The sequence below is a fragment of the Elgaria multicarinata genome, chromosome 4, assembly GCF_023053635.1.
Source record: "Elgaria multicarinata webbii isolate HBS135686 ecotype San Diego chromosome 4, rElgMul1.1.pri, whole genome shotgun sequence".
NCBI lineage: Eukaryota > Metazoa > Chordata > Lepidosauria > Squamata > Anguidae > Elgaria > Elgaria multicarinata.
This window is the reverse complement of record NC_086174.1, coordinates 135,313,367-135,328,519: the sequence shown is the minus strand read 5'-3', so window position 1 is coordinate 135,328,519 and position 15,153 is coordinate 135,313,367.

Genomic DNA, 15,153 nt, shown 5'->3' with positions numbered 1-15,153 from the left:
AGGTGCCAGGGGAACCTCCTTAGGGAGCTCATTCCATAGCTGGGGAGCCACAGCAGAGAAGGCCCTCCTCCTGGTAGCCACCTTCCTCACTTTCTTTGGCAGGGGCTCACGGAGAAGGACTAATAAATATCTTCTAATGAATATTTATACCAGGAATACTTGAGGAGTTTGATCATTGTGAATTCCAATACAAACTGACCTGATCCACATCTCCCAGACTAATCTCAGCATCCGAACTTAGTTATCCACTGAGATTGTGTCTACACATACTGAGATTCGGTGAGTGGCTGCTCTTGAGTGAGACCTTTCTGTGATGTCCCCCAAATTGTGGAGTGCCCACCCAAGAGACGTCTGCCTGGCACCTACTCTGTTGAATTTTCAGTGCCAAAATAAGATCATTTTTATTTTCTCAGGCCTTTTATAAGTATTTTAATTGCTGTGTGCTTTGTTTTTAATATGTTTAATGCTGCATTTTAAAATCCTCTTCCTCCATGTTTTAGCTCCATGCTGCAGATTCTTGGCACCTCCCTGCCCCATCTGCTTCCTCCTCATTTCCATTCTCCCCTGAGGCCCCAGGTTCACTCTCCACCTTCTCCAGGGTAGGGCTAGAAATGACTCCTGCCTGAAACCCTGGAGTGCTCCTGCCAGCCATCCTCAACGAGTCTGAGGCAGGATCGACACTAGTGCTTTATAGCAGTATTGACAACTGTTGGGGCCCAGGACACATAATAATGATGTGCCACAGCGGCTTTCTCTGCTGTGGCACCCCGGTTGTAGAATGAGCTCCCCAGAGAGGTCCGCCTGGCGCATACACTGTACTCCTTTCGTCACCAGCTGAAGACCTTTTTATTCTCTCAGTATTTTAACACTTAATTTTAACTTAAATTTAAATTTTACTGTTTTAACTCTGTATTTTAATCTTATATCAATTTTGCAGTGTGGTTTTTTTATCCTGGTTGTGCTTTTTATACTGTATTTTGTATTTGTGCTTTTAACCTGTTGGTTGTTTTATTATGGTTTTAATTTTTGTGAACCGCCCAGAGAGCTTCAGCTATTGGGCAGTATAAAAATGTAATAAATAAATAAATAAATAAATTCTTACCGGCCTCTCCATTTTGATCAAGGCGGGGAACAACAGTACCGTTTTCAAACCACTTTCAAAGTGTTATATCCTGCTTACTGTCAGTATAAAGCAACTACCTATATTCCTGGGATCTCAGATCTGTCTTACTCCTTCTTTCATGATGTTCTCTACTCTCATGCCTCGTCATATCCTTGTCACAGTCATGTCACTAGGCTTAATTCCGTCATAATATTAACACAGATTCTCCATTTTCCATTGATAGTCTGTCAATAAATCAGTAAAAAGAGAAGAAGTATGCCTTCCGTCTGGGTACTCAGTTATATCTGTTTCTTCATGCATCCATGTAGTCCATCTTGGTTTATTTTAATACACCCTTTAGAGGGTGGAATTTATCAAACGATACTAAAAAGCAGAATTGTGATGTAAAAGAACGCTTTTAAGTTAGGCAAGAAGAATAACCATATGGCACTTTGCACCTACAAACTACAGGGTTCCTCCTTAACTACTTTTAAAATTTACTTCAGCGTGACACAACATTGTAAAGCATATGGTAAGTGTCACTCTTAACTATTCCCCCCCCCCCCGCTTCTGTTGTTTTGCATCACAACCTTAATGTTCTTTTAATGTCTTTTTTTTTCTTGTGGATGGATAATCTGATTGTTTTATTGAAGGCTTCATTATGTTTAGGGCCTATTGTTTACTTTTACTCTCCTGCTTATTTAGGGCCTGACTCAAATAACTTTAAAGAGAACTGGAGTCTTTTAAGAAAATTTCAAAGTTCATTTGGCAAGGTAAATTCCCAAAGAATATTAGCAAACTCCCTAAACAAACATCAGTTAGATGGAGAAGTAGGCTTACCTAATATTTTCTTGTACTTTTATGCAGTAAAGTTAGCAGCTATAACACTTTGGTTTACTTTAGTAAAGTAGGGAAGGGTTTTTTTAATTTATTTTTTGCTGAACAAGAGAAATTTTCTCATCCATTATTAAGTTTCTTATGGCAGGACAAAAAGGTATAGAAAATTGTAATGTATCCTTTGTGACAAGTATTTTATCAGTGTGGTATACATTTAAAACAAATTGAGCTGAGAGCTTTCTCTTTTCTGTCTTCTTTAATAAGGAAATACTTTTCTTGGATGTATTGGTGGCTATAACATTATAGTATGCAGAATTTCTCAAGTCTGGTTATTTAACATTTAATAATCAACTGATATCATTTCAAGAGTCTGAAGTCTGTACGTTTCTAAGGTTGTGAGGAGATTCATGCAATAATAAAAATGCATTAAAACATTTGAAAAATGCATGTGAAAAAAACATGTACGTTTGAAAAAAATGTACACAAACACACTTTATCCAGTTGGTGAAAAATACGGACATTTCAAAAAAAATACACTCAATTGAAGAAAATGTGCATGAAAGTATACATGAAAGTTTCTGTGGGAAAACACCCAAAGGTCCCAATCCAATATGGCCATGAGTCACAGCAAGCTTCAAGGAGGATATCAAAGAGCCTTGGTGATTCACACATCCCTAGTTCCCAGATCTTGCCCTTGAATCAACTTGGGGGGAAATGTTGGAGCACCCTAAGGTGCAATCCTATGTGTATTTATACAGAATTACCTAGCCAGCCATGGCAGATGGGGAATGTTGGGAGATGTAGAGATGAATTTACTTTAGCCTCATGTGGCCTGAGTTCGATCCCAGCGGAAGCTGGTTTCAGGCAGCCGGCTCAGGTCGACTCAGCCTTCCATCCTCCCGCGGTCGGTAAAATGAGTACGCAGTTAGCTGGGGGAAAGGTAATAATGGCCGGGGAAGGCAACGGCAAACCACCCCGCTATAAGGCCTGCCAAGAAAATGTCCGCGAAAGCTGGCATCCCTCCAAGAGTCAGTAATGACTCAGTGCTTGCACGAGAGGTTCCTTTCCTTTCCTTCCTTTGTAGGAAACAGCCTATTTCACCAGATATATGCAATGGACTGAGCTGTAGATGGGATCTACATGCTAAAGTGAATGTAAAGAATTTGCTAAATGCAGTGGAGGCTGGTGACTCCAATGCCAGTGGGATGGTGAATCTGTTCTGGGTTTTAGTCAGAACCAGTCAGAAGGTGCAAAGCAGCTTTAGAGTTCTGATTGTTTCTGAAGTGAATTCACCATCCTACTGAGATCACAGCCATCAGCCTCCACTTTCTAAATGTTAATACTCAGATGGGTCAATGTTGACAAATGTCAGATGATGCCAGTGGATGCAGTGGGAAGAGGGAGGGCCTTTGGATAGTGAAGCACGTTGGAGAGCTTTTTTAGAGTTCTGGCTGGTTCTGGCTGAAACCCAGAGCAGATTCACCACACCAATGACATCAGAGTCACCAGCCTCCACTGGCTAAATGTTAATACTCAGATGTGTGAATGCTGAGAAATGTCAGATGATGCCAGTGGGAAGAGGGAGAAGTTCAGCTCCTCAGCCCCACTTAAATTTCAGTACATTTTCATTGAAAACATAGTCATTGACTAACCTCTGAAAGGATCAGAAAAATCCAATTTTAAATGAAGTTAATAACATGACTCTTGACAGTCCTCCTAAAAGTTTATAGTTCAGTAGGTTTCGCTGCTAGGAAGATCTGCAAGGCATTGGTCCATAATGATCTTCACGGAGGTAAGTATCATTATTTCCACTTCTTCCTTTAGCTTGCACCTCAAGCTTATTCTACAGAGGTTTTTGTTGCAGTGTCTGAAATATTCATGAAAACACCTTCAAGATGTTTGGGAAACAAGGAGGAAAATACATTAACCTTCAAAGTAATTTATGTGCTTTTCAGGTTACTGATTTATTAAGACACTTTGTGCACCTGTTCCAGTCATTAGTGATAGATTGTTCCATAGTAAGCCCCCACTCCATCTTAGTTAAATTACTTTTGCTGGTTGGATGGATTATTGGGTTACTTCACAACAGCCTTCTAATTTGCTGCTTGCTATTTGGAAGCACGTGATATATATGCGCAAGGCTCCAAAAGCCAGAGTTAAGCAAACACACTGCCCTGCTGTCAATTGTACAATCTGTGTCTTACCTGAGAGTTGTCCCTTTTATCCTTGACAGCTACACAAGCCACATCTACAGAAGTCACCATTGCTGTGCCATGTAGGTTGAGTATCTTAAGTCTGCTTCACATAGGTCTATGTTCTATAGAAAGGGAGGTGTATGCTTAACCATGCCCTTGCTGCATACACAGGGCCGGATTAAGGCCAGCTGATGCCCTAAACACAGCCCAATAATGGTGCTCCCTTGGCCTTTCCATTGCTTAGCCGGCAAGACATTGAAGGCTCATCCACACCAAGCAGTATATTCCAGTATGAAAGCGGTATATAAAAGGCAGGAGCCACACTACTGCTTTATAGCAGTATTGAAGGGCATTGCAGGATCTACACGACTGCTTTATAGTGGTACTAAAGTGCACTGACAACTGTTGAGGCCCATGACACATCTACACCAAGCAGGATATAGCACTATGAAAACGGTATATGGCATGTGTCAATGGGCCCCAACAGTTGTCAGTGCACTTCAATACCTCTATAAAGCAGTAGTGTGGCTCCTGCCTTTTATATGCCACTTTCTTACTAGAATATCCTGCTTGGTGTAGATGAGCCCTAAAACTCAATAAGGGCTGTAGGTGAAATAAGACATTAAAAACTCAGTTTTCTTCAAGGCCATCCCCCACGCCAGAACACATACCTATATTAAATACAAACTGTTTTTTATTATATTTATTTAACACTAAATAGCAGCAAGCAATATAAACCAATTACTTGCTTATAACTAGGGCAACAGAAAAAGTACGAAGTTTCATCACTGTTTTATGCATTTTTGAATAAAACTGTTTTAAGGGGGGAAATGCAACTGGAAAAATTTATTGAAAACTATTTTTAATCACCCTCCAAAAGATTATAAGACAAAATGAGATCTGATATTATCTCTACTGAAATTATGTGATCTTGAGAGCATACTGTTCAATTTTGAAAATCCTCTTTCTACAGAAATCGATGTTGGTGGACAATTTTTAAAAATAAATATTCTGATAGAGAAATATTGTTATTTGTATGAAGCAAAACATCTTTCATTCCACTGTTTTCTAACATTGAAGATACATAGCATTTCAACATACATGGATCAAAGGATGCAAAGTAGTGTAATTGGGTTGATTGGATGTGATAAAGTAAAGCACAAATAATAAAAATTTGCCGCTCTTAGAATATGCTGATAGGCCCTTTCTATGAATCTGGAATTCCTTAAAATTAGATGGCTATAGCTATGGTACCGGCACTCTGTGGTGCCCCCCCCCTTCCCTTGGTGCCCTAAGCACGTGCTTATGTTGCTTAACAGTTAACCAGGGCTGTGCATACATATCATACATATCCTGTATGATCTGCTGACTGAAATTCTATCCACCTTTTATTGGTGGATGGGGGGAGGGGTGTCAGTTGGTTGCAAAAGACAGTCCATGAGTTTTCAGTGGTTCACGAGTTGTTGGAATACATCTCCCATCATCCCTAGCTAGCATGGCCAATCACTAGGGAGTTGGGAGTTGTAGTCCAAAAACAACTGGGAACACTAGTTTGGGAACCACTGAGTTAAATGATATGTGGTTGCATACAGCACTATCGTGTACATGTGTATTCAGTCCATTGAGTTAACTAGTGCTTACTCCCAGAATAGGATTTCAAACTTAGGCCTATCAGCCTTCCTCAACCTGGAGCGCTCCAGATGTGTTGGACTACAACTCCCAGAATGCCCCAGCCTGGGGCATTCTGGGAGATGCAGTCCAACACATCTGGAGCGCCCCAGGTTGAGGAAGGCTGCGCTAGACCTACCTGATAGTCCGCGACGGAGGAGGGAATATCTCATGTTGTGATTAATGCGAGATCCCTCCTCCATTTACACGTGAAGTGCGATGACCTCAGGAGGAGAGGCGTCGCAGGCCTTTTTTTTTTTTTTAAAGAGGACGAAGTGCACAAACGCTCGTGTGCTAAAGGTAAGGTTTTTTTTTTAAAAAAAAATAATTACTTTTCCTGCTCCCCCCACCCGACCCCCGATGGGCACAGTGCTCCTGAGAAGTGCTGCACCCTGTGTGCGGCTCCCAGCGAGGAATTGCATGGAGCTGGGTCAAACCGCGGCAACGGGCCACAAGTTCCGCGGTCTTGGGCTCAGTCTGGGACTGTGGAAAAAGCGGGCCCAAAGGGGAGGGCTCTATCCCAGGGCAAGGGAGGGATCATCCCTCCCTGATACCGGGATCCCCTGTGCATCATGTGGATGCACAGGGACGATTCCGGGGTTCGCCCCGGGATTTCGCCCGGTCTAGCTATGGCCTTAGACACCAGTGACAACAACATTTCCTAACACAAGTAGGAGGCTAGTGGAGGATTCATAGCTCAGTGCATGCATAAAGGTCTCCAGTAGAAAAGATGCCATGGAGAACCACTTCCAGTCAGGTAGAGAATAGGCTAGAAGGACCTCTCAATCAGTAGGCACCAGTTTCATGCATCCATAAGTGAACTACAACTAAAAATGCTTTTACAAAAATGGAACAGAAAGGTGTGTTTTGTCCCTTAGACAAGCAGCAACATCTCATTTTTAGTCAATCATCAGAAGTACTCAGACAACTGTGATAGCTGCAATTACGGCTTGATAGCGCAGTTATCTGAAGCTATCACCATAAGGCAACTTTAAATGAATAAATAAAAAAGATTGGTAACTGTCAGTAGCAAGATTGCTGGCACATACTGGCATTGCCTTCTTATGCATTGGATGTTAACAGATTATGTGAATGCTCACCACCACCATAATAAAAGGATCATTCTGCCATGCCCAGCAAAGCCTGCCCAAGAGGCGTGCCCAATGGTGATTGGGCATTTGGGTTTGGCGCCACTGGTCTTTCCATCCTGACATGCACCACAGCCAGCCAATAGCCTAGACATGCAATTGTGACAAACATAGAGGTACACCCCACACTACAGGAAAACAATTTTCAGACCATGCAGTGTCTATATGGAGAAGTCCTAAAGTTTGATCCTTCACCCTGAGACACTACATATTAACCTCCATCACAACCTCATATTAACAAATATAGGATGACCATATGATAAGGAGGATGGGGCTCCTGTATCTTTAACAGTTGTACAGAAAAGGAAATTTCAGCAGGGGTCATTTGTATGCACGCAGCACATGGTGAAATTCCCTCTTCATGACAACAGTTAAAGCTTCACTCTAGTATAGCCAATCTGGTCACTGTAGTATAGCTAGAGTGACCAGATTCAAAAGAAGGCAGGGCTCCTGCAGTTTTAACCATGAAAAGGGAATTTCACCAGGTGCTGCATGCATACAAATGACATCTGCTGAAATTCCCTTTTGTATGCAACTGTTAAAGATACAGGCACCCTGTCCTCCTATTCATATGGTCACCCTACAAATGAACAACACAAAACATCATCTATTGCACACCCACCCAGAAAAAGCCTAGGTACAAACATTGGGGTAAACTTGAATATTATTGAACTATTTGGGTGAGCCACCCCTGTGATTCCACACTAGAGGCCTTCAAGAGGCAGCTGGACAAGCATCTGTCGGGGATGCTTTAGGGTGGATTCCTGCATTGAGCAGGGGGTTGGACTCGATGGCCTTGTAGGCCCCTTCCAACTCTGCTATTCTATGATTCTATGATTCTATGATTCATTGCTTGAGTCCAGCTGGCCATTTCCTTTTTAGGGAGATCCTTCTAGCTCACAATTCCTCAAGCCCAAAGACTTTGAGTGTATTGCGGACAGGTGTGTTATTTTCCCATCCTCAGAACCCAAAGAACAAATCTGGAGAACTGCCTTTTCCCACATAACCCTTCTCTGTGACAAACTAATTTAACAGGTACACTGTCCTCTCCAGTCTCTCACATTCTCCTTCAGGGTCAGTACAGTGAAGATGAAAAAAATCCCCCCAAAATAGGAGACAGGTAAAAACAAAAATCCCTACTGGCCCCCAAAGCTGATGCCTGCACAGACCAGAATAGGAAAGATGCCAATCAAGGCGTGAAATGGACTTTATACTCTCAGGCTCTGCTCCCCATGTGGGCCATGTTATGACATTGCATGCATAGTACACAATGTACCCCTGGTCCCGCCTTTCTCTAGAGGCATGCAGAAAGCGCCCCCCAACCTTACCCGGCGAGGCACTTGCTGAGCATGATTTCAGGGAGTCCCAATTCCACTGATATTACTTGAAGGCAACAACTATGCCTCCAATTCCAACACACACAGAGACTTCAACTATTTTGGCTGCAGCATCCCAGGGAAGGTGTCATGGGTCACATTACAAAAGTAGTGATTCTTCTGATAGTCATCGCATTTTGCCAAGGAAAGAGGTGATGTGTTTATTTTAGCGAGTCCACCAGATAAACTCATCTTTGGCTTCTTGTTCCTACGGTAAAAGGAACATGGGTAAAAGATGCATATGTATCTTTTGCTCTTTGCAAACTATTTGTGAAATAACAACACGCAATTAGTGGTTTGCTGATTTTTATTTTTTATTATTATTTTTTGTGTGCAAGTAGCAAGTCATAAGTTATGTGAATGTGCCAGTCTTTTTAGTTTCACTCTCCATCTCTCTTCCATTCCCACATTTTCTCTCCCTCCATCTCTCCCGCCCCCTCTCTTTCTATTCTTGAAGCTACTAGCATTCCTCTGGCAAAAAAGAAAAAAAAGCTAGAAAAGAAAAGAAGAAAAAAGTATGCTTGCAATGTCTAGAGATAAACTCTTTAATCTCTCATGCCTGAAGGTAAAAAAATAAATAAACTCAGATGGAACAGCTTACTCTAGAATTAGTTTTGCTGATGCAGCTTCTCCAGTTGTCCATACTGAGCAGAAACTCATGAAATAGCAATGTGTTTGAATGTAGCAGCAACAAACATCATTCTCAATGTCAGGATGAAAAACAAAGTTGCTTTCTGCTAATCCCCAGCAATCTTTGTTTATGCTGTGCTCGCCTTTTTGCCTGTCTTCAATGGTAACTGGTGGCCCATGCAACACAGAACTCCTCATCTCACACATCATCATAGGCTTTATCTGGAAGACTTGCCAAATATGTATGAGTACCGAACACAGATGGCCAGTTCTCAAAAGGTAACTAGCTACAGATCCTGGTTGCCAGTAGGGGAGTGGGATGTTTGTGGCATTTGTCCAAATGGTGAGAGAAAAATATAGCAATGATTGCCTAGTTTTCTGATTGTGTGAATGCACAGGCAAATTGCCTGCCAGACATGAGAAAATACTACTGAGTAGGGATGCCTAATGTCGCTAGCAATAAGGACCAAATTGAGGGGGGCATTGAGTAGAGATCGAGATACAGTGGGAACAGTTTTCCAGCTTCCCTCTGACTGTTCTGCTACTGCCCCTGAGAGTGTGCCATCGCTCCCGGCAGCTAGAGTAAAAAGGAGTCACTCTGCTAGGAGCCTCTCTGTCAGGAACCACACTTCAAAGAGGCCAGGAAGAGCCCCTCCCAAAGGCTAATATCACCTTGTAAGCTCCTCCCCTGCCCAGTGTCACCACAAAGCCCCACCAATGCTGGTACACCTCATATGCAATGGCCCTCCTGTGCTCAGGAAAGCCAAAAGAAGAGTACGCATCAGTGCCTACAGTGTTAGGGTAACCATATGAAAAGGAAGACAACTGATCCACAAATGAAATTCTCGTACATCTCTACATAGGCATGTACAGCACATTTAATTAGGGTGTGCACCAAGGGAATTTTATTTTTTATTTTTTTAAAGGTGAACATTTATTGAATACTTACTCAGTCATAAAGGACATTATTTTTATTTATTTATTAAACACTGTATAGGGTGACCATATGAAAAGGAGGACAGGGCTCCTGTATCTTTAACAGTTGTATTGAAAAGGAAATTTCAGCAGGTGTCATTTATATATATGGGGAACACAACAGTTAAAGCTGCAGGTGCCCTGCCCTCTTTTAAATCTGGTCACTAGTATAGCTCCTGCAGCTTTAACTGTTGTGATGAAGAGGGAATTTCAGCAGGTGCTGCATGCATACAAAGGACACCTGCTGAAGTTCCCTTTCCTATGCCACTGTTAAAGATACATGAGCCCTGACCTCTTTTCCATATGGTTACCCTTACTATAAAGCAACTGGCTTTGTACGTTGCTTAGCTTCAGAGCAAGAAAATAAAAGTTTCAGGGGAAGCAAGGGGTAACATGTGACTTCCAACTTTACACTGGTGGAAGGGAGTTTCAGTAAGCTAGGTTCTCTGCCCAGTGGTGCAACTAGCAAATTTAAACTTTGGATTTGAAGTTCTTATGGCCTCTTTAAATGGCCATTTAGTATTATTTTTATTGTGAACCACACAAATAACACTGCTCTTTTCTTTCCCCTTCTACGTTCTTGATATATTAGAGCAAAAACAAACAGAACAGCACTTATAAGTATGAAATATCCAATGCATGTGCAGTTTTGCATTTTAAATTTCCTTAAATCATAACACTGACATAAACTATAGGAACAAAACAGTCTTTGTTTCTGCTGCCCTGATGCTAAACACATTTATTTCTGAATAAACACCATTTTGTTGTAGAAAAGGAGCATGTATTTTTTAAAAACAAAAAAACAAAACAAAAATAATAAAGTGAGCGTTTGTAATCATGTACATACCTGGCCTGCCACCTCCTGACTATGAAATGTTTTCACAAATAAGAAGAAAGGTTGCTGAGGGAAGCAGCAGCTGCCTCAATGGGCTTCAGGATTCCCAAGCCAGCCCTGGCCTGTTTTTTTTTCCACTGCTGCTCTCTGGGCAGTCATTTATCCATTCCCAGGACATGCAGCTAGTTTGGGGGCATCTAGTCTGTAAAACCTGAGTGCATCAGTGCAGAAAATTTCACCAACTCTTGTTTATTTATTATTTATTTATTTATTACATTTTTATACCGCCCAATAGCCGAAGCTCTCTGGGCGGTTTATATGTTGACGTATAAAAGTGGAGAAGAACGTCTTGGAGATGCTAAGTAATGAACAGGTATGAGTTCTGAGAGGTAGTCAGGTGTAGTGAGTATTTCTGTCCCAATATTTCTACTCCCCCATTCTTACCCGCTAGTATATTAGAGGGTTCCACAGAATGGATTAAATCCCTGCTCCCTAAATAAGGGCCTTTGCTTCCTTTCATTCTCCCAAACTTTTTTTTTCTGGAATCAACCCTGCAAATCTAGATACTTAAGAAATGTAGTGACATCAGTAGTCTACTGTACATAACATGGCCTTGCTAATCACATTGCTTTTTCAGCTAGGCAAAACACAGTATTCTGTAGTTATTGCTAGAAAGAAAGGCTTTATCAATCACAGCTGCTATGATCTTAAGTCTCTCTCTCTCTCTCTCTCTCTCTCTGGGCATGCATGTCTACACCAGCCATTTATCCAGGGATCATCCCTATGCATGCATATGACATACAGGGGATCCCAGGATCCACTGTCCAGGTCTTGTTGATGGGCACCTTCAAGGCCCAGCTCAACCTTCTGATGGTTCTTGAGCTTTAAATCAGACTTAGACTAGGAAGCCCTTCAAACAGAGGAGACCTTCAAATTATAGGACAGTCTGCAGCCTTCTCTTCAAATCAAGGACTGTCCTCTGAAAAAGAGGACACATGGCCACCATGCATTAAACTGGTTGATGAAGCATATTAAACTCACCCCATGCCCATGCCTATGCAGTTTTCAGGATCTCCTGCCATTGTGTATTTTATTTCATTTTTATTTTTGCCAAAATATATAGTGAATTTGTTGGTAGTTTCTGCTCAGACAAAATGTCTAAGGGATTTTGAAGAAAGCAAGAAAGAAAAGGAAAAAGCATTTCAGTAAGACAAGTTGAGGGACTGTGCAGTTTCCCCTGTTCTCACAGCTCAAGGGTCTTTCATGACCGGTACTCTGTGCCAGTAGTTGAGACACAGTTCATTGGAGCATAAAAACCAGCCCTTGAGGACTTCGCAGCTCTGTAGAAGAGACAGCTCTTGGGTTTTGAGTTTGCAGCTTACGGGTATGTTGGAGGGGACAGATTAAAAGTTCAGAGATAAAATGGACTTTTAGATGCATCTAAACTAGTTTAGCAACTATGACTTCCATTAAGTTCTGCCCATGGCCAACCTGAGCCCAGACTACTAGGTGAGCATCTGTCAATTTATGAGCTCAGTTGATCTCAGCTTCCGGCAGACTGAGGCCTTAGCTAGACCTAAGGTTTATCCCAGGATCATCCCGGTGTCATCCCTGTTCATGTAAATGACACACAGGATATCTCGGGAGCAGGCAGGGATGATCCCAGGATAAATCTTAGGTCTAGCTAAGACCTAAGTTTTAGGCAGACATTAAGCAAAGGATGAATGCCCTTGTGGGTTTCTCCAGCATCCCTATGAGGATAAAGACACGTTGGTGTGCCCCCACCCTCCATTCCATGCACAGAATCCAGCTGAGCTGGAAGTTGAATTATACTTCAACACTGGCTACAGGACAGTGCCCCCACCACACTTGAGGGCAGCAAGCCATCTGAGCAGGACAGGCTGCAGAGCACACACAGCTTTGTCCTCCAGAACCTTACCATCGCTCACTCATCACTCTGCCTGAGACCTACTCGCTGCCCACTTAAATAAATGTTGCAACGAAGCAGTGGTGGTACCAGTAAAAGGGCAGAGCTATGCATGCACCTGTGAGGTTCCTGCTGGAATGTATTGCCTGGACTGGCAGTCTCTCCGCCTGCTTACTTGGTTAGAGTTTGTGAAGTGTTGGGAGATCGCAACTAAGTGAGACAAGACGTCAGGCCACGCTAACAAAAAACAAGCACCCCCAGCTGCTGGAGGGTCAGCTCAGGATGATAGGAATGGCTGGGGAGGGGAGACTTACGGGAATTGCTGGAAGCCACCACCACTACACTGCCACCTCCTAGCATCTGCTGCCTGTGGGAGATTGGCTTTCTCTGCCTGATGGTAAGGCCATCCCTGTGAGAAGGCCTACTTCACGGGATCTTTGGTCTACAACTCCATTTGGCCTACAACACTCATCAGCCCCATTCAGCAGAGTCAATGGTGAGGGATGATGGGAGTTGTAGGCCAAACATCTGGCAGGCTGCTGTTTGCCCACCCCTGATCTACTTGAAGCTCCCTGAGCCCTAGAAAACTTCCATATATAATGAAAAATATATACCAAATTCTTTCTGCTAATGGTCTGTGGTATTTTTCTCCCTCTCAAAATGCATTTCTGTGAAAATGCATAGAGTGAAAACATCAATTGTTTGGGGTTTCACTCAGTAGCTCCAAATTAGTATTCATGATGGTCTCTCTGACAAATGGGGTTATTATCAGCACATGTTGTAAACATAAATCAGATGGATATCAATAAAATTGCATTTTTTTTGTTCTGGCCTTGTTCATGGATTCTCTCTCTTTCTAAGTAACCCATAAATACTTGGAATGCATTGAGGAAGCATGCCACTCAGGTTATTCACATTCTCTGGCTATGAGTACTAACACTGATCATTTTTCACAATGTTTGCCAATGAGAAAAGGCCTCCTATTGATTAAACTTTTCTTGCGCTTACAATGTTTTATACCCATGAAATGCCTTACATCCCTTTGCCTCAAGACAAGTGAAACTTAAGAAAGCACCTTAAGTTTCTGACGTACAGAGCTGGTACAGTCAGCAGCATCCTGAGAGGCGGTTTACTGGTGTCAGAGAGATGTTCAATATTAAGTGGTACGAGAGAGAGAGAGAGAGAGAGAGAGAGAGAGGATTATCCAAGGAAAATGGAGGGATCGTCCTTACCTGCTCCTGGTATCCCCTGTGTGTCATTTGCATTCACAGGGATGATCCTTGGACAATCCCTGGAAAAAGGCATGTGTAGAAATGGAGAGAGAGAGAGAGAGAGAGAGAGAGAGAGAGAGAGAGAGAGAGAGACCCAGTACCCACCCAAACCAAGGCCAAATCTTCATTACTGTAGCTGTAACGTTATAGATAGCTCTGGATGATGTCAGTGATCACGTGATGTGTTCCTTATAATGTTATACAGAAAGCTTTAGTATCATTTTACCTTTCGTTGTAACACTTCTGCATCGTTAGACTTCGTTCAATGTGCTCCGTTGTTACGATGTCTTTTGTGTCGCATTGCAAAACTAATGTCACATGATCCATCACTGGGCTTCCTGTCTGATGTAACTTCCTCTACGCACCTTCAGTAACTGTTATTAGAACTGGTGAATGGAATGTGTTTAATCTTTCTCATTTTTTAAACATTATTTCTGTGGCATTACATGCAACCTACCTCGGGTAAAACCTTTTTTTATTTTTTATTTTATTAAAGGATGTGCATATGCAAGTAGCCAATTTCTAATTTAATTTATTTATTTATTTAAAAAAATTAAGGATGTGCATATGCGCATCCTTTAATATATATTTTTTTTAAAAAAAGTTTTTACCCGAGGTAGGTTGCATGTAATGCCACAAAAATAATGTTTAAAAAATTAGAAAGATTTAACACATTTTGTTCACCAGGCATCCCTACACTTTCCTCAAGAGACAGACAACTCCAACAATCCACAAACCACTCTCTCTGAAGAACTCCCGCCACAAAGATTTGAAATTAAGAGCATGCTCATAAAGGAATGTTAGCTAGAGAGTCACGGAAAATACAAAAACAAGGAAGTGGGAGGCGCAGAGAAAGGACAGTCTGGGAATTGTGAGGATCACAGAAATGAGTAGAAGAAACAACACAGATAACGAGGCAAATGAACAGTGTGCTCCGCAACAACGTTACAAGAAAAGGTAAGTAACGCTACTGAGCAACGGTATACAAGGTAGCGATACAAGTTACAACGTTAAAAGGCTCAAAAAATCGATATAAGCAGAAGTGTAGATCCACACCTAGAGGGCATTTAGACATGCACTTGAAGTATGAAAGCTGCCAGATTGGCAACATTGGAGTATGCAGCTATAATTACAGGAAACTTTCCTGTAATGAAGCAGCAATATTACAGTAGCAGGGTATTAGGCATTA